This window comes from Arachis hypogaea, chromosome 12, assembly GCF_003086295.3.
Source record: "Arachis hypogaea cultivar Tifrunner chromosome 12, arahy.Tifrunner.gnm2.J5K5, whole genome shotgun sequence".
Lineage (NCBI taxonomy): Eukaryota > Viridiplantae > Streptophyta > Magnoliopsida > Fabales > Fabaceae > Arachis > Arachis hypogaea.
The window spans coordinates 63,318,234-63,337,904 of record NC_092047.1 but is presented as its reverse complement, the minus strand read 5'-3'; the positions used below and the strand labels follow the sequence as shown (position 1 = coordinate 63,337,904).

General features: G+C 40.6%; 1 non-coding gene across 1 annotated transcript; it reads left to right on the top strand.

The window, feature by feature from the left end:
• Positions 1-5,681: 5,681 nt before the first annotated feature.
• On the top strand, positions 5,682-5,785 carry LOC112731014 (small nucleolar RNA R71). The gene has a single exon (XR_003166810.1). It is a non-coding gene; the product is annotated as a small nucleolar RNA R71 (small nucleolar RNA).
• The last annotated feature ends 13,886 nt before the right edge of the window (positions 5,786-19,671 follow it).

Here is a 19,671-nt window from a genome sequence, read left to right as displayed (position 1 = left end):
TTTTCTTCTTCTTTTTCTTTCTTTTTCATGGCCAAAGACATTTATTCATCAAGATCCATAGACAGTTTTCAATTTCTACACAAAAAATGATAATTCTACACTCTATTTCCAGTGATCTGACTAAACAATCAAGCATGCATACCACCACTTAATTCTACTTGATTTGTCACTAATTGAGCCAAGTTACTTTTGTTCAAACTTTTCTTTTATTTTTGGAAACAGAACAAGCATGGTAAGCATTTGTTTAAGAAGGTGAAGTTATATCCAAACATCTAGGCATTCACTTTATTCAAAGCAATCAACAGACAAACATACTAGTAACTTCACATTCCAGAAAGATTCAACAATTACAGTTTAAACCAGAACAAGCATGCTTTTGTTTGCCCTTTTTAAAGAATTGTCAAGGAACAACACCACCTTGTGAAATTTCTTGTTTTCTCTTTGTTGCCAGGAAACAATTTGATTTCTTCCTTCTTCTCCTAGTTGTTGCTTCATGTTCTTTCTAAGATCCTTGTTTCCTTTCCTGCAAAGAGTGATGAAGTTGCTTGCTTCTCAAGCACTTGAGTGGTTAGCTCAACTATGTATGGGCAAGTGTCTGAGTCTTAAGTTGGTGTGTGAACACCAAACTTAGTCTCCTACTTACTTCTCTGTTCTTTGAATCCTTGAGTTCTCCTTGGAATGAAGTTGCTGCTAAGGATTTTAAGCATTTCTGTGATTGCTTAGAATTGTTGTTCCTTTCATATAATTCAAAGGTTGTTGTGTTCAGTTGATCTTTATGGTGGACACCAAACTTAGAGTCACACATTCCCCTTTGAATTATTGATCCACGAATTCATTGTTTGGTGTGAAACACCAAACTTAATTCTTTGCAATGCACAGAAACTACTTCACCCTTTTTATTGAAACAAATAAAAGAAACAGCAAAGGGGTATTACCTCAGGTTGGGTTGCCTCCCAACAAGCGCTTCTTTAACGTCATTAGCTTGACGGTTGTCTTCCTCAGTTGAGGTGATATTTAACCTTGTCCTTCTCTTCCACATCTCCCAAGTAATGTTTGAGTCTTTGACCGTTCACAGTGAAGGTTCGTTGTGACTTTTCTTCCATGATTTCTACTTGTCCATATTGGGAGACCTTGGTGACAAGGAATGGTCCAGACCACCTTGATTTTAGCTTCCCCGGAAATAGCTTCAGCCTAGAATTGTAGAGCAATACTTTTTGTCCTTCTTCAAATTTCCTTGGGGCTATGTTGCTGTCATGCTTCTTCTTTGCTCTTTCTTTGTAAATTTTGGCATTCTCATAAGCTTCAGCTCTGAATTCTTCCAACTCTTGAATTAGCAACATCCTTCTTTCTCCAGCAGCTTTGCTGTCCAAGTTCAAGATTTTCAAGGCCCAGAATGCCTTGTGCTCCAACTCCAGTGGCAAATGGCAAGCTTTTCCATATACTAGTTGGTAAGGGGACATTCCAATTGGTGTTTTGAAAGCTGTCCTATATGCCCAAAGAGCATCATCTAGCTTAATCGACCAGTCTTTCCTTGAAATTCCCACCGTCTTTTCCAGGATTCTTTTGAGTTCTCTATTAGATATTTCGGCTTGCCCACTTGTCTGTGGATGGTATGGTGTGGCTACCTTGTGTTTGACTCCATATTTTAGAAGCAATGCCTCTAATGGTTTGTTGCAGAAGTGGCTTCCTCCATCACTGATGATTGCTCTTGGAACCCCAAAACGGCAAAAAATGTGTTTTCTGAGGATGTTCATGACTACCTTATTATCATTGGTTGGAGTTGCTATTGCTTCAACCCATTTGGAGACATAGTCTACTGCTACAAGAATGTAATTATTTGAATATGAGGTGGGAAAGGGTCCCATGAAATCTATCCCCCATACATCAAACAATTCAAGTTCCAGAATGAATTGTTGTGGCATTTCATTTCTTCTTGGCAGGTTCCCCGCTTTCTGGCATTCATGGCAGTGCTTTACTAGTTCCTTTGCATCTTTGAAGATAGTGGGCCAATAAAAACCACACTGCAACACCTTAGCTGCTGTTCTTTCTCCTGCAAAATGTCCTCCATAAGTAGAGCCATGGTAGTCCCATAAAACTTCCCTTCCTTCTTCCTCTGATATGCATCTTCTGAGTATGCCATCCGAACATTTTTTGAACAAGTATGGTTCGTCCCAGATGAAGTATTTGGCATCATTTACCAATTTCTTCCTTTGATGCTTGTTAAATTCCAACGGCAAATTCCCAGTGGCCTTGAAGTTTGCTATGTCTGCAAACCAGGGTGCTTTGTGAATTACCATGAGTTGTTCATCAGGAAAGCACTCATTTATATGTGTGCTTTGTGCGCTTCCTTCTTCACATGGTATCCTTGATAAATGGTCTGCCACCTTGTTCTCTACACCCTTCTTGTCTTTGATTTCAATGTCAAATTCCTGCAACAAAAGAACCCATCTAATAAGTCTTGGTTTGGATTCTTGTTTAGCAAGTAAGTATTTTAAAGCTGAATGATCAGTGAAGACAATGACTTTAGATCCAATGAGATAGGATCTAAATTTGTCAAATGCAAAGACTATTGCCAAGAGTTCTTTTTCAGTGGTTGTGTAATTCCTTTGGTTATCATTCAAGACTTTACTGGCATAATAAATCACATGTACCAAATTGTTTTTCCTTTGTCCTAACACTGCCCCAATAGCAAGGTCTGATGCATCACACATCAGTTCAAAAGGTAAGTTCCAATCAGGTGGGGCAATGATAGGTGCAGAGGAAAGTTTTTGCTTCAAAAGTTCATAGGCTAGCATGCAATTTTTATCAAATACAAAGGGTGTATCAGAGACAAGCAAGTTACTCAAAGGTTTGGCTATTTTAGAAAAGTCTCTAATAAACCTTCTGTAAAAACCAGCGTGTCCCAAAAAACTCCTAACTGCCTTGACATTACTTGGTGGAGGTAGTTTTTCGATGAGTTCCACCTTAGCTCTGTCCACCTCAATGCCTCTATTAGAGATTTTGTGGCCAAGGACTATTCCTTCTGTGACCATGAAATTACACTTTTCCCAGTTTAATACTAGGTTGGTCTCTTGGCACCTTTTAAGCACCAAGGCAAGGTGGTGTAGGCAGCTAGGAAAAGAATCTCCAAACACAGAAAAATCATCCATGAAGACCTCAATAAATTTTTCAATCATGTCCGAAAAGATGGACAGCATGCATCTTTGGAAAGTGGCAGGTGCATTGCACAATCCAAAGGGCATGCGTCTATAAGCAAAAACTCCATATGGACAAACAAATGATGTTTTCTCTTGATCTCTAGGATCAACTACTATCTGATTATAGCCTGAGTATCCATCCAGAAAGCAATAGTAAGCATGTCCTGCAAGCCTTTCAAGCATCTGATCCATGAATGGGAGTGGGAAATGATCTTTTCTGGTGGCTTCATTGAGCTTCCTGTAGTCTATGCACATCCTCCACCCAGTGACAGTTCTTGTGGGTATGAGTTCGTTCCTCTCATTTGGCACCACATTTATGCCACCTTTCTTGGGAACTACATGGATGGGACTAACCCATGGGCTATCAGAAATGGGGTAGATTACCCCTGCCTGCCATAACTTCATGACCTCCTTTTGTACCACTTCTTTCATGATGGGATTCAATCTTCTCTGAGCTTGGATGGAGGGTCTAGCATCCTCTTCTAACAATATTTTATGCATGCATATGGATGAACTTATCCCCTTCAAATCGGCTAGGGTCCATCCAATGGCATCTTGATGAGTTTGTAGCACCTTGATCAATTCTTCTTCCTGTTCTTGACTCAGGGCAGAGCTAATGATAACAGGATGACTCTCATCACTACCCAAGTATGCATACTTGAGATTAGGGGGCAGTGCTTTGAGCTCAGGTTTTGGTGCTTCCTTCTCTTCTTTCACTCTCTCTGGCGTGCTTGGCATGGTTGTTTCAGCAGCCTTGATGTCACTAACTTCTATGTCCTTGGTGAACTCCTCCTCTGCTACTTCATTTGTTGTTTCCTCAAAGGTTTCTTGTACTGCAATGTCCACTACATCCACCCTCATGCATTCCCTTAGTGATTCTGATGGATAGCTCATTGCCTTGAATACGTTAAACACCAATTTCTCATCATGTAGTCTAAGAGTGAGTTCACCCTTTTGTACATCTATGATGGCTCCAGCAGTAGCCAGGAAGGGTCTTCCCAGAATTATTGAAGCTTTGGCTTCTTCCTCCATATCTAACACCACAAAATCAGCAGGAAATATAAAATCTCCCACTTTCACCAACAAATCCTCAACTATCCCATGAGGGAATTTAAAAGTTCGATCTGCCAATTGGAGGGCCATTCTTGTTGGTTTGGCTTCCTCAATCTTCATTCTTCTCATCATTGTTAGAGACATCAAATTGATACTGGCCCCTAAGTCACACAAGGCCTTCTCCACCATGACTTCTCCTATGATGCAGGGGATTTGGAAACTGCCTGGATCCTTCAATTTCTGAGGCAATTTATGCTGAATGATGGCACTGCATTCTTCAGTTAACAACACAGTTTCCTCATTTCTCCAGCTTCTCTTCTTGGTCATTAATTCCTTTAAGAATTTTGCATAGAGTGGCATTTGCTCTATTGCCTCAGCAAACGGAATGTTGATTTGAAGCTTCTTAAAAATCTCCAAGAATCTGGAGAATTGGCCATCCTTTTCACTTTTCATCAAACGTTGAGGATATGGTGCTTTAGGTGTATAAGGCTTCAGGACCTCTTTTTCTTTTTCTTTTGTTGCAGACGGTGTAAAAGATTGTCCTTGTTCCTTGTCTCTCACATTTTCCTTTGCTTCATCCTCTGTGGTTTCCTTTGAGATCTCCTTTAGATTCTTTCCACTTCTGAGGGTTATGGCCTTACATTCTTCCCTTGCAATAGCCTTGGCAGCATGAGAAACGCTTGGCCCAGGGGTTTGCTTAGACAAATACACAATTTGATTTTCTAGCTTCTGGATGGCAGCTCCTTGGTTTTGTAGGTTAGAGTTTACTTCTTCCTTAAAGGCTTTCAATTCGGTTATGTCTTGACTCATGGTTGCTAGCATTCCTTCTATCCTGTTTAATTGATCTTGAAATTGTTGGTTCGGATTAGGTTGGGTAGGTTGATTATTTTGGCCATGATATGATGGTTGGGAGTAAGTGTTTTGTGTGGCTTGGTATGATCTTTGGTTGGAGTTTTGGTATGTGGACTTGTTATGTTGGTTTTGCTGGTTTCCCCCCCAAAGTTTGGGTGGTTTTTCCATCCTGGGTTGTAAGTGTTGGAATGTGGATCATATGATTGCCTTTGTTGGTTTCCCACATAGTTGGCCTCTTCCCAATCACCTCCTTCAGTGCTTACTTCCTCTTGATCTTGTGTGTGTATTGCAGCCACTTGCTTTGTTTCTAATTTCCTGGTGAGCTCTGCTAGTTGCTTGGCAAACACCTTATTTTGGGCTAAAATTGTATCAACATGGCTCAGCTCCATGACTCCCTTAGTGTTGTGTCTCTCTGAAGCATAGTAGTACTCATTCTCAGCCACTGTCTCAATCACTTCAATGGCTTCTTCCACAGTCTTTTTCCTGTTCAATGAACCTCCTGATGAATGGTCTACAGCCTTCCTTGATTCATAAGAAAGTCCATCATAGAAAATATGCAATTGCACCCAGTCATGTAACATGTCTGGTGGGCATTTCCTTGTTAAATCCTTGAATCTCTCCCATGCCTCGTAGAGAGTTTCACCATCTTGTTGTCTAAAAGTCTGAACCTCAGATCGAAGCCTATTGACCTTTTGTGGGGGGTAGAAACGTGCCAGAAACTTGCTTTCCACCTCGTCCCATGTTGTTAGGCTCCCCCTTGGGAATGATTCCAGCCACTTAGCTGCCTTGTCCCTAAGTGAAAATGGGAACAAAAGCAGTTTATAGGAATCTTCCTGGACTCCATTAGACTTCACAGTGTCGCAAATTCTCAAGAATTTTGTGAGATGTTGGTTTGGGTCTTCATTAGCACTCCCACCAAATGAACAATGATTCTCCACAAGTGATATTAGCTGTGGTTTGAGTTCAAAATTGTTGGCCTGAATGGGTGGTTTCTGAATGCTGCTACCACAATTCCCAGAGGTTGGGTTTATGTATGAACCAAGAACCCTCCTCTCGGGAATGGCATTGTTTCCATCAGCTCTCTCATGGTTGTGAACTTCTCTATCCATGTTGAGATCTAGAGCTTCCTCAAAATTGTCCTCAGATTCTCCTTCAGATTCTTCTTCTCCCAGTACTCTCTTCCCTCTTGCTTCCCTTCTAAGTCTATGAAGGGTCCTTTCTGGTTCGGTATATGGAGGAGTTGATGTCTCTCCTCTCTTACCTGTCATACAAGAACACAGCACAGGCAACAAACAAGTGAAATACTCTTGGTTTAATGGAAGAGTATGGTTAGAGTAGTTGAGGAATTAATTCAAATAGTTAGTGAGTCAGTGAGTTAGTTGCGTGAATTTAAAGGCATAAAGAAAGAAAGAATGTAACAGAGTGCAGGAATTAAAATTCAACAAGTAACTTGAACTGAATTAACAAAGCAAGAAAAATGCTCAATCTAGTTAACTTCCAATTTGAGAGTTGTCAATCGAAAACCAATCCCCGGCAACGGCGCCATAAACTTGATGCGCATAAACTAGTTATGCCACGATTTAGGAAATTGCACGATCGGCAAAATTCCTTCCGGCAAGTGCACCGGTTATCGTCAAGTAAAAACTCACAATAGAGTGAGGTCGAATCCCACAAGGATTGGTTGAATGAGCAATTCGGATTAGAAGTGTGTCTAGTTGAGCGGAATCAAGACTTAGATGAAAATTGCGGAATGTAAAATTGGCGGGAAACGTAAATGACAAGAAATTGAAATGGCGGAATCTTAAATTGCATGAATTAAAGAGCAGAAGCTAAATTGCTGAAATTAAAAGGGGATGGGGGTGATTGCATGAATTGAGTTGCAGAATGTAAAGAGAAAGTGGAAATCAGAAATGGGGAATTCATTGGGTGTTAGGAGATATTGAGATCTCCGAATCAAAACATTTTTATTCCTTCCTCAACCAATGCATTCATTGAATTTTGCTTGGCAATCTTATATGATTGGATCCCAATCCCTTGGCTCACCAATTCTCTCTAAAAACGAACAAATTCCCAATCCCTTGGTTTAAATGTTCATAAGAAGAGATGATGCTCGATCACTGATTATACCACACAGTTTCATGAACCACAATTTGGTAGGATTACATGTCACAATATCCATCCAAACCCCAATCCAATTCACTGTGAGAAAGCTTCTCTAGCATGAATCCTCCATTCCTTTCCCAAGGTTCCGAAGGATTCCAATTATGGGTAGTTTCTTTCCCAAGACAACTACCCAATGGAATTAGATCGAGAAGCTTTCTAACAAAATTCAAGAGAAAAGATTGAAGAAGAAGATAAAACTATTATTGATTCATTGAATTACAATAGAGCTCCCTAACCCAATGAAAGGGGTTTAGTGAGTCATAGCTCTGAATTCAATTACAAAGGTATGAAAACTAGCAAAATGAAAAGGTAAAAAGTCCTTCCTAACTTAAATTCTATCCTATTTATACACTTTCTTCATTGAGCTTCTGTTGTGTTTCTTGGGCTTTGAGGCCTCTCCCTGCTTTCTTTTTGCTTTGGGTTTATGATCCATAATCTTGATGAGGCTGCTGATCCAAATTCTGTAACATTCATTGAGCCAACTTAGTGATAATCAAGTAATGACACATGACTCAACAAATTGAAATTCCAGACTCATCAATCCTTCAGGCCCAATCCCATAAACCATGATATTCAATTGGGTTTCATACCAGAGTAAGTTTAAGTTAATGTTTGTGCTCAAATGCTAACTTAAACTGCAATATTTTTGGCCCAGAAACCTTTTCCAAGAGTGGCGTTTAAGTTGCAGTTTAAGCTTAAACTGCAGCTTAAACGCCAGACACTTCCAGTGATGCCTTTTGTGGAAGCACGTTTAAGCTTCAGTTTAAGGTTAAACTGAAGCTTAAACGTGGAAATGGAAGAAGGCAGCCCTGGAGGGTAACGTAGTCGAACACGTTTAAGCTTCAGTTTAAGGTTAAACTGAAGCTTAAACGTGGAGATAGGAAAAGCAGCCCTGGAGGTCGAACACGTTTAAGCTCCAGTTTAAGGTTAAACTGGAGCTTAAACGTGGAAATAGAGAAAGCCATCCTGGAGGTCGAACACGTTTAAGCTCCAGTTTAAGGTTAAACTGGAGCTTAAACGTGGAAGCGGAGAAAGCAACCCCTGGAGGTCGAACACGTTTAAGCTCCAGTTTAAGGTTAAACTGGAGCTTAAACGTGGAAATGGAGAAAGCAACCCTGGAGGAGAAAACTTGGTCGAACACGTTTAAGCTCCAGTTTAAGGTTAAACTGGAGCTTAAACGTGGAAATGGCTCCCTGGTGCATTTCCCATTTCTGGCGTTTAACTTCCAGTTTAAGGTTAAACTGGAGGTTAAACGCCACCTTCACCCTTTCCTCAGCTTTTATGATTTTGGCCGTTTAAGTTCCAGTTTAAGCTTAAACTGGAACTTAAACTCCACATGTGATATTCAAGCTTCCTTTATTGATTTTTGTTGCTTCCTTGCCTAGCCTCTTCTTTCCTGAAATCATCCAAACAACTGCATCAAAGTCTTGCAAATTTTCATGAGAATCTTCCATTCATAGCATTCAAGTAATATAACTAAAACTCATGGAATTTGCATCAAAATCATACTGTTTGGATGGTTCATTGCTTTGTTATTCATTTAACCATTCTTGGTTACTTTAAGCTCAAGAAAGTGCATAAAACAACTAAAACTAACAGAAAAATGCTAGTGAAACTAGCCTAAGATGCCTTGGCATCAGCCATCTGTTTCAAGCAAACCATATTCAAGCGGAAAAGTAAAGATAAATGTTAAGGATTGTACCCACTTGAAGCATGTATTAGGTGGTAATGGCCTTGGGATAGGTGTTTCCAGTGGTTATGTGAGTTCTACTCCCTTGTGCTCTTCTGTGAATTTCTTCACTTCCTTGCAGACTTCTTCAATTGCATCCATGTCCTAATCAAAGCCTTCTATGTCTTCCTCGTCACTTAAGTCATAAACGGGAGGTTGAGAGAAATCTACCTCCGCATCATCTTCGCATTCACTTAGGGAAGATTCTTCGATCTCAGAGAATTCACTTGCTGATGCAAGTTCATTACTAGGAGAACTTGATTCGAGATTATCATCATCAAGAAAACTTGTTTCTTGGAGTGTTCCATCTAGTTCCTCATAAAAGACTTGCCTTGGGGGCTGTGTACTATCCTCCTTAGCATTAATTGTAACATCCTTGACAGAATTCTCCACAACTCTGGATTCCCATGGAGGCTCAGCGTCTCCTAGGTCTTCAACCAACTCTTCTTCTTGTGTAATGACAGCTTCCTCTACTTGTTCCAGTACGAAGTCATGCTCTATTCTGTCCACTGGAGTTTCTAGTATCTCCCTCATGCTACGCTCATCATTAGATTATCCATACGGAGTTGTGGGAAGTCCTTGAATGTTCGAACGTCTAGAAGATAATTGACTTATTGCTTGCTCCAGTTGATAAAGGGTTGTTTGAAGTTGATTTACTGTTTCCTTGAGGCAAACCTCTGATTCTCGGGGTGCTGGATTTGGACGCGATACATTGGGAAGTGGTGGTGTTTGGGAGTAATTGGATTGGAATCGGGGTAAATGAGGATCGTATGGTGGCGAATGGTGAAAAGAAGCTTGTGAGTGTGGTGGTTCAAAGTTATGTTGAGAGTATGGCCTATAAGCACAAGGTGGGACTTGTTGGTAACTACAAGGTTGTCCACCATGTTTATTTGCTTGGTATACATTGTAGAATGGTCTTTGTCCATGATATCTTGGAGGATGTTGTTGCCTGAAGGGTTGATCAGATCCTCTTGGCTCCATCCATCTTTGATTGCTCTGACCTTGATGCATGTTCCTGTTATAACTTTCACTCCTTTCAACAATATTAGAACCAAACTCGAAGCGAGAGGGGTGAGAATTCATAGTAGCTAATGGAAGTAAAAAGGGAAAATAAAGACAAATAAACAAGTAAAAGAAAAATATTTACAATAACCAATAATAAGGCACACAATTGCAGATCCCCGGCAACGGCGCCATTTTGACGTTAGGATTTTTGCTAGTAAAGAATTTATAAAAATAGTCGCGTTGTAGATATAGTTTCTAAACCAACAGAAATCCCTTCGTACAAACGTTTTGGTTGTCACAAGTAACAAACCCCTAAATAAATTGATAACCGAAGTATTCGAACCTCAGGTCGTCTTCTCAAGGAACTGCAGGGAAGTATGTTCTTATTATTGGTTATGAAGATTGTAAATTGGAGTTTTGAAGATGAGGAACAAGTAATTTAAATTGCAATTAAAGTAAGTAAAAGACTGTAATTTAAATAAATAACTGTAAAACACATTTTTGGCAAGGTATAAGAAATTAGAAGTCCTATCCTAGTTATCTGATGGGAGCGGAAATTGGCGAGTTAAGAATGATTATAAAATATGCGTTGCAAGTATAGTTCTCAACCAACCAGAAATCCGCTTATCAATTTAGAAGGGTGTCACAGAAATTAAAATTAAAATACTGGGAGTATGAATCCTAGGTCGTCTCCCAACGAGTTGCAGAAAAGTGTGCTATTTTATTAATCAGATGTTTTCAAAAAAGTTTGAGTTGAATGGCAGAAAATTAAATTAGAGAATTTATATAAATTTAAATAAAAGCCTTGACTGGGAGTTGATTAGCTGGAAGCCCTATTCGTGTTGGAGTACTCTCAAGATTAATTGACAATTGAGGGTTATTGTGTTTAGTTATCCCTTACTAAGTAAGGGAAAGTCAAACGAGTTGGAATGTTGTTCTATCCACAAGTTCCAATCCACTCTTGGGAGGATTAGTGTTAGTGACTAGAGAGCAATCCAACAATAAACTCAATTACAATCTCTCTCTTGAGAATCCTAACTCAAGAGTTCCTTTCAATCAACTCTCCATCAAGTTAGGGAACTACTCGCTCATTGTAAATGAAGAATTCATAACATAAGAAAGGGAATTAAGGAAAGACATGATAAATAATGATCAAAAGATTAATTAAAAATAAAAGTAATTCCTATATTAATAAATGCTAAAATAATCCAATAGTAAAATTAAGTAAATTAAGGAACATGGAAGAGTAAAAGACAAGTAAAGAGAACGAACTAGAATGTCGAAGTCTTGATGAGGCAATAACTCTTCTCAATATCCTAATGCAAAAAAACAATGAACATAACAAATCCTAAAAACTATGAATGTGTAGAGAGAAAACCTAGAGGAGAGGAAAACTAGATCTGAAAACTAAAACTATGCGGAATGAATGCTATTGTTGGTTTCTGCATGTTCTCTGGCTCTAGTTTGCTTTTTTGGGCCGAAAACTGGGTCAAAATAGGGCCCGAAATCGCCCCCAGCGATTCCGCAGATTATGCAGATCGCGCATGTCATGCGGTCGCGTCATCCATGCGGCCGCGCATTTGGCTTTCTGCTTTGCCACGCGGTCGCGTCATCCATGAGGCCGCATCACTCGATTTCCTTTCTTTCACGCGGTCACGTGATCCATGCGGCCGCGTCACTTCTCGCTGGTCATCTCCTCAATTCCTTGTGTTCCTTCCATTTTTGTAAGCTTCCTCTCCAATCTCCAACTCATTCATGCCCCCATAAAGCCTGAAACACTTAACACACAGATCACGGCATCGAATGGAATAAAGAAGAAATAAAATACATAATTAAAAGTCTCTAGGAAGCAAGTTTTCAATCATGCAATAACTTTAGGAAGGAATTATAAATGCATGCTTATTTAACGAATAAGTAGGTAAAGATCATGATAAAACCACACAGTTAAACACAATATAAACCATAAAATAGTGGTTTATTATTATCCTTATCAATGATGATGAAAATTGAATCTTAATTCCACTTAGTTAACCTTTGCTAGAGCAAGGGAAGGTCAATTGACTAATTAGTTAGATCCTCAAATCCTAGTTAATCCCTAAGGAAAGATTGGGATTATTGAAGTTCAATTCAATTAGCAAAGATAACGGTTATCAATCTTCTTGAGTTTGATAACTCCTGAGTTACTGATTTCTTAACCAAGACCAAAAGGGAAAAATAAGTCTACTAGAATAAAAATGTCTTCAGATTGGAAGCAACAGTAATATAAATAAAGGAGAGCAATAATAAACTGAAATACCTCAAACAACATTAATTCAAAAGAGTAATCTGTAACATAGAAGAATTCATAAATTAAATTGAAAAGATAAATAAAAAGGAATGTTGAACCTGGTAAAAAAGATAATCCTGAAAGCGGATAAAATCCTAAATCTAAATCCTAATCCTAAAGAGAGAGGAGAGAACCTCCCTCAAAACTACATCTAAATCATGAATAGTAACTAATTGGAGACTCTCCTCTGAATGGATGCATTCCCCCACTTCATAACCTCTGATCTGTGCCTTCTGGACTTGGATTTGGGCCAAAAAGGGCTTCAGAAATCGCTGGGAGCATTTTCTGTAATTTCTGGTGCGTGGCCTCTGTCACGCGGCCGTGTGGGTCACGCGGTCGCGTCAATTGGAGTTTTCCTTGTCGCGCGATCGCGTCAAGCACGCGGTCGCGTCGCTGTTAATCCGTGCTGGCATGCGACCGCGTCGTCCATGCGATCGCGTCACTGCCTGTTTCTTCAAAAACTCCGTTTTATGCTTTCCTTCCAATTTTGTATGTTTTCTTTCCATCCTTTAAGTCATTCCTGCCTTAGAAGATCTGAAACTACTCAACACACGAATCAGGGCATCGAATGGTAATAAAGGGAAATTAAAATAATTACTTTTAAAGCATAGGAAACATGCTTTTCACTTACATCACATAATAAGAAAGGGAAAGTAAAACCATGCAATTAATATGAATAAGTGAGTGAAGGAGTAAATAAATCACTTAAATTAGGCACATAATATATCATAAAATATGGGTTTATCATGCAACTAAACTACATGAATCCTATCTAATGCAACTACCTATGTTGAATGCAAATGCTTGGTTAAAACAATTCAACTTCCAAGAGAATATATATATATGAGCATAAGAGCTAGAGTAATAGGGATCAAGTTCAAACCACAATTGTATTGAATTATCAAAAGAATTTCAAACTTGCAATAATATAGATAATATGGGTGAATACATGTAATTGAGCTATTGAACCCTCACCGGATGTGTATCCGCTCTATTCACTCAAGTGTTTAGGGGTTTACTCACTCAATTCTCTCCTAATCACATTTTCCAAAATTTTTTCTTCATCTAACAATCAACAACCATTCAATGTATGCATTCATTCATCATGAGGTCTTTTGCATAGGTTGTAATGGGGTTAGGGTCAAGGTAGGATGCATATATGGTTAAGTGAGCTTGAAATTTGAATCTTTGATAAGCTTAAACTTCCCACCTAACCTATGACATCCTATACAATTTTAAAGCTAACCTAACTACCCATTTTTCTCACATTTTTACATACTCATGCATTTTTCCTTGATCACAACACATATGCATTGATTTTATTGAGATTAACTTGGGGCATTTTGTCCCCTTTTTGTTACTTTTCTTTTCTTTTTCTTTTCTTTCTATTTTTTTCTTTTTCTTTTGATGTCTACATATATTTTTTTCTTTCTTTTTATTTTCTCATTTTTTTTGCAATAAAGTATAAACAAAAGTATCAATGCATATGGTTTTACATTTAATTAACACATGAGCATGTACCCAATTCCCAAATATAGAAATACAAAACAAAAATACCCTTTTATCCTAACCAATGTCCCAAGTTTTCCCACACTTGGATGATACTCATACTCACTAGCCTAAGCCAATCAAAGATCCAAATAAAGGACATTTATTATTTTCCGCTTCAAGGCTTGTAATGTGCAATTATGAACAAGTGGGTTAATCGTAGGCTCAAATTTGCTAACAATGGAAGATAAAAGGTAGGCTATTTGGGTAAGTGAGCTAATGAAATGATGGCCTCAATCATATAAATGCATGAATACAAGGAATAAATGGACATAGAGAATCAAACAAACTAAGGATCACAATCATAGGAAGAGAACAATCACACACAAGAATGAAAAATGGGTGGTTATAAAATGTAACCACATCAATAGGCTCAAATCTCACATGCTTATGTTCTTAGCTCAATACATCTTTCACAAAATATGAATTCAAGCAAGTTTCAAGAGTTTTTCAATCAATTGGGTTGTGCTCTCTAGATGGATTCCTTGGAAAGATTTCATCATTTTGACTAAGCATTGTTGTGATTGAAAAGGTTCAAAGATTCCTTAGTTTACCCTTTCCTTTTCCAATCAAAACAAGTTTACAGGCAAAAGGGGGTAAACTAGGTCTTAAGAATCCCAAAATAATTTCTAATCACAACCACAAGCTAAAAAATAACTATATAAAAAAAATCCAACTAAAGTATGAAATCTAGCATCCAAAATACCTAACATCCAAAATGACAAAGTATGCAACAACTAAGGCAAAAGTATCCAAGGTAATCCAAAACAACCAATATATACAACAGTGTGCAAAACAAGATAACTAGGAGAATATAACTAGGAAATATGCCAAAATGTTCACCGATCCACCAATGGTGCCAACGGCAACCTCCCCACACTTAAGATCAAGCACCGTCCCCGATGCTAATCCTCAGGCTCAGGGAGAGGTACGCCGGTCGGCTCTGGCTCTGGCTGGGGCTGTGGCTGAGGTGTCTCCTGAGTAGTCTGGGTCTGTGGTCTCCACGTGAAGTGGCTCCTCCTCATGAGTCTCCTCATCATGTAAATCCGCATGCTCCTCCTCGTGGGTCTCCTCATCTGAACCAGAGGACTCTGGAAGAGGGGGCAGCTCAAGACCCTGGGCCACAAAAATCTGGTCAATCCGGTCCAGGCGACGCATGATCTGGCACTTGCTGCGCTCCATGAACCGGAGAAGACGCTGAACCAGTAAGTAAGTCGGCTGAGGTGCTGGTGGTGGTGATGGTAAAGGAAGTGCTGCTGCAGCTGCTGATGTAGATGGTCCTGCTAGGGCTGATGATGAAAAGGGTCCAGCTCCCTCCTCTGCTGCTCTAGCCCGAGATCTGCGCCGGGAAGGAGGCTTTTCGTTCACCCAGGACCCCCATAGAATGGTCTCCGGCTCCTTCTCAGGGAGCGGTGGGGGCGGTGACACGTCATCCGGTAGCCACTGAACATCGGCCCACTGAATCATCTGGGTGACAAAGACGGGAAATAGAAAGATACCTCTGATGTGGGCCCGCCACATGAACCACCTGATCAGCCGGGGGAAATAGACCTCCTTCCCCTCTAGCACGCAGCTGATCAGGATCAACATAGCCACAGGGATCTCTGAAAATTGGGTAGTCGGCATGAGGTAGTGGGCGAAAATCTATTACCATTTCTTGGCTTCTTTACTCAGATAGATAAAGCACATCCCCTTGGGTGCCCTGTTTTCTGCATCCATAACCCAAGGAGCCTCCGGGGTAGCTACCACTGCCCTCAAAGCATAAAAATCGAAGGTCATGCAGTGGAGCGCCACCTCGGCCTACTCGAAGGCATCAGTATCACCCGCCTTGGGCCTACAAGTAAGGGCGTCCTCAATAGCCTGCTCAGTGATGGGCACCTGAATACCTCTAACCAGAACCGAATCAAGGGTGTGGCGGAAGAAGTTGCAATAGAATTCCTGCACCCAAGACCGGTTCACCCTGCTGAGCTCTCGATCCACAAAGTCTAAACCCATCCTCTCAATGTGGTTATTAATCGTTTGCCTCAGGTTAGATGGAAAGGCCAACTTCTTTTCAATGTTCAAGTTCTTTGAGTTATAGCTTGGGAATCGAAGTTCACAGTAGAGATTCGGGAACTTGACTGAATCCTGGGCAGGCAGGGATTGGATTGCCCTCTCCACATCATCAATAGGGTTTTTAGAATAGTCAACATAGGGAGAGAAAGTGGAATCTGGGGCCCTTTTCCTCTTTCTGGAGGTGGCCTTGCCTTTTCCTTTAGCCGACATCCTGAAAATAGAGTATGATAGAGAATAAAAAAGTATGCAAGTAGCAAGAAGCAAGGGGAAAGCATGTTCAGGATGCAAAGTAAATGGCAGTTCATCATGTTGTGAACCAAAATTGAAAACTTGGAATGCAAGTAAGCACAGAAAACATAGCCATAAACCAAGAATTCAACATTGCAACTAATGTAACATAAAACTCATGCATTAGGCATATTCATCAGCACACCTCAAAAGAATAGTTAGAGAGTTAGGTGAACTGAAAAGTGAAGTTAGTAGGTTAGACAAGTTAGTGAGTTAGAAAAAAAATTGAAATTGCAAGTTAGTGGTATGATGGAGAATAGCCTAATTAACAGAGAATTGCATAATGGGTGCAACAAGCATGTTCACATACATGAGGGAAGTGCAGTCATTGATGATGAAATATGAAATTGCAAGAAAAGTAATTAATTGGAAACAAGTCATCAGTCAATGCTTTGGCCATTGGGTGTGCAATAATTGATGTTGTAAGCAATAGAGTGCATTGGTGTAATTGTGAAGGGGTGAAAACCAAATAGAGTGAAATTATTGTGAAAGAATGCACAATGTAAAAGAAAATTGCAAATTATGGTTCAATGCAACATTTAAGCATTTCCTGGAGTTCTTTTAGTTACTACTAATCATGAGAACCAAAATGAAAATAGAAAAACTGACCCAAGTGTCCCGGGGGCTGAACTTGGTGTGGGTGCAGCAAAAAGTAATTTGAAACCACCAAGTTCAATCCGGAGTGGGAATGTGAAGTTAAAAACAGTTTTGGGAAAATCGGGCAGCATTCCGGCATAATATTGGACGTTCCCAGATAGGCAGAAAAAAATAGGAAAGGTATATGAATCCACAAGACAATAACCAAGTGATAGTTACATAACCAGGCAGTAGCAACACAATTACTTAGTGAGAAATGCAGCAGGTAACAACAAACAGGGCAAACTATGATCATACCACTCAGCAGTCAATCAACATAAGCTCAGTTAGGTAAACAAATACGGCACAATTATCAGGCCTAGAATTCTCTAACCACATCCTAGCTACCTAACAGCAGAAATTTCTATCTATCCTAACAATCCTAATCAAATTCTAACTAACTAATAAAAACTAACAGCAACTAATAACAGAAATAAACTAAGGGAATAAAACAGAATTGGAGCAGAGGTTGGTAACCTAGAATGCAGGGCAGAGATGGGAAATGGGACTAGGTAGGCAGTAGGGATAAGGTGGGTCAGAAGTGGAGTAGCTGCCTCAGATGATGGCGGCGGTGACCCCACGGCGGCGCAGCCGGGAGGTGGCGCACAGAGGTAGAGAAGAGTGAAAGAGACGGAGACAATGAACTAGGGTCGAAGGGTGTGGGAGATGGAAGAAGAATGAAGGAAGAGAGGAGGGCGGAGTTCGCCGGTGGCCGCGGCGGTGCTTAGCAGTGCTGGACGGCGGCGGTGAGCAAAGAGAGCGAGGGAGTGAGAGAAGAGGAATGGGCGAGTGAGAGAGAGAGCGGGGGTGAGGGTGGAAGAAGAAAGGTAAGGGCGACGGCGATGGAGGGACGCCGGCACGGTGGTCGGAGCGTGACTGGGAAGAAGAGGGGTATAGGAGAGGCGTTGGGGAAGAAGAAGGGTGGAAGGGTGCGTCTGCGCGAGTATCCGTCGCGCCTTAGGGTTATCCTAATTTTAAAATCGACGCGGGCGCGCACAGCACGCGTCCGCGTGCATTGATGAATTTAGGGATAGACGCGGGAGCGTAAGGTGCGCTTATGCGTGACTGGGAAAATTAGCAAGGACACGTATGCATACTGCACGCGTCCGCGTGCTACAAGTTGGGCTAAAGGCTTAGTGCTGGCCCAGCACCGACACAACTCTCTGGAAGATGTATGGGCTGGGTCAGCGTAGTGACGCGCACGCGTCATGTGTGCCTTCGCGTGCATGGTCATCTAGGTCTAGTGGCGCACAGGCGTGACGTGCGCTTTCGCGTGCTTACCTTTTTAGGTGTATGAACGCGCACGCGTGGTGTGCGCGTCCGCATAGGATGAACTGGGCTAAAAGCTCAACGCTCGCACAAGAGAGGCCCAATTCTCTGGAAATTATATGGGGTTACATCCGCTCATGGACGCGTGTGCACGCGTCCTCCCTCCCCCCTCCCCCCGCCCTTTTTTTTGAATTACTACAACCTGCTAAAAAATCTCCCTAACATTACCTATGACTCAAGATCAACTAAGATGAAAATTCAACAAAAATTTCAAGTGCAACAAGCATAACTTGCACTTTAAGCAACTAACAACCAAGATATTAAGATAAAACTACATGAAAAGGAAAAACTACCTACAATGGCAACTCAGATCACTTTTCAGCCAAATCTACAAGAGAGTGGAAAGAGTATACCATGGTGGGGTGTCTCCCACCTAGCACTTTTGGTTTAAGTCCTTAAGTTGGACATTTGGGAAGCTCTTGTCATGGTGGCTTATGCTTGTACTCATCCTTGAATCTCCAAGGATCATTGTTCTTCAAACGGTTGACAGAAATTCTAACCTTCTACACCAAGGTTGGGTGGAGTTCCACCCAAAATATGAGCTCCCTTAGTCTACATGCTTCGATCCGGAATCCCATATCTTATTCTCACACCCGTCTTCTTGTTGATTGTCATGATTCTTCCATCCGGATGGTTGACGAGTAGAACAAGAAGAATTCTCTCTAGCATAGCAAGACTTCTTCCTAGACCAATACAAAGTAGCATGCTTCCAATCATAGTTCCCATAGTCTGAAGCTTTGACCTCAATGAGCCTAATTCCAAACTTTCAACCACTACACAATTCCTTCCTACTCTTAACTCCACAAAGAGCTCTAAGTTGACCATCATTTTCAATCAAACCATATTCAAGTGAGAAAGTAAAGCTTAGGGATAAGAATTTTACCCACTTGAATGTTGTGTTGGATGGTGACCTGGGGAGGGGGACCTCCTCACACTTAGACAATGCGAGGTCTACTTCTTTAGGCTCTTCCTTGACTATCTCCACCTCTTCGCAAGCTTCTTCAATTTCAACCTTTTTCCCTTTATCACTTAGTTTGGTGTTGTCTTCAAGAACTTCGATTTCTTGCCCAATGGGAGGTGATTCAATTTTGGATAGAAATTCATTGATGAATGAATCCGTCTCTTGATCAACCTCTTCATATTCTTCAATTTCGATATACACCGATTCAACTTTGTCCTCTTGGTAGCTTTTTTCCGATTCGATCTCTTTCACATTGCTCACCAAGGGTATGGGAGGCTATGCACATTCGCTTATAATTTCAACTCCATGTCCAATGGGAGAGGATTCAATTGTAGATTGGAACTCACCCATGATTGAATCTATCTCTTGATCAACCTCTTTCAAGTCTCCAATTAAGATTGGCCTTGGAGGTTGCGCACCCTCCTCAACATCAATATCAAGCTTCTTGGAAGGATGCTCCATGATGCTACATTCCCTTGGACTTCCAACATCTCCTAAATCTTCAACCACTTCTTCCTTTTCTTCAATG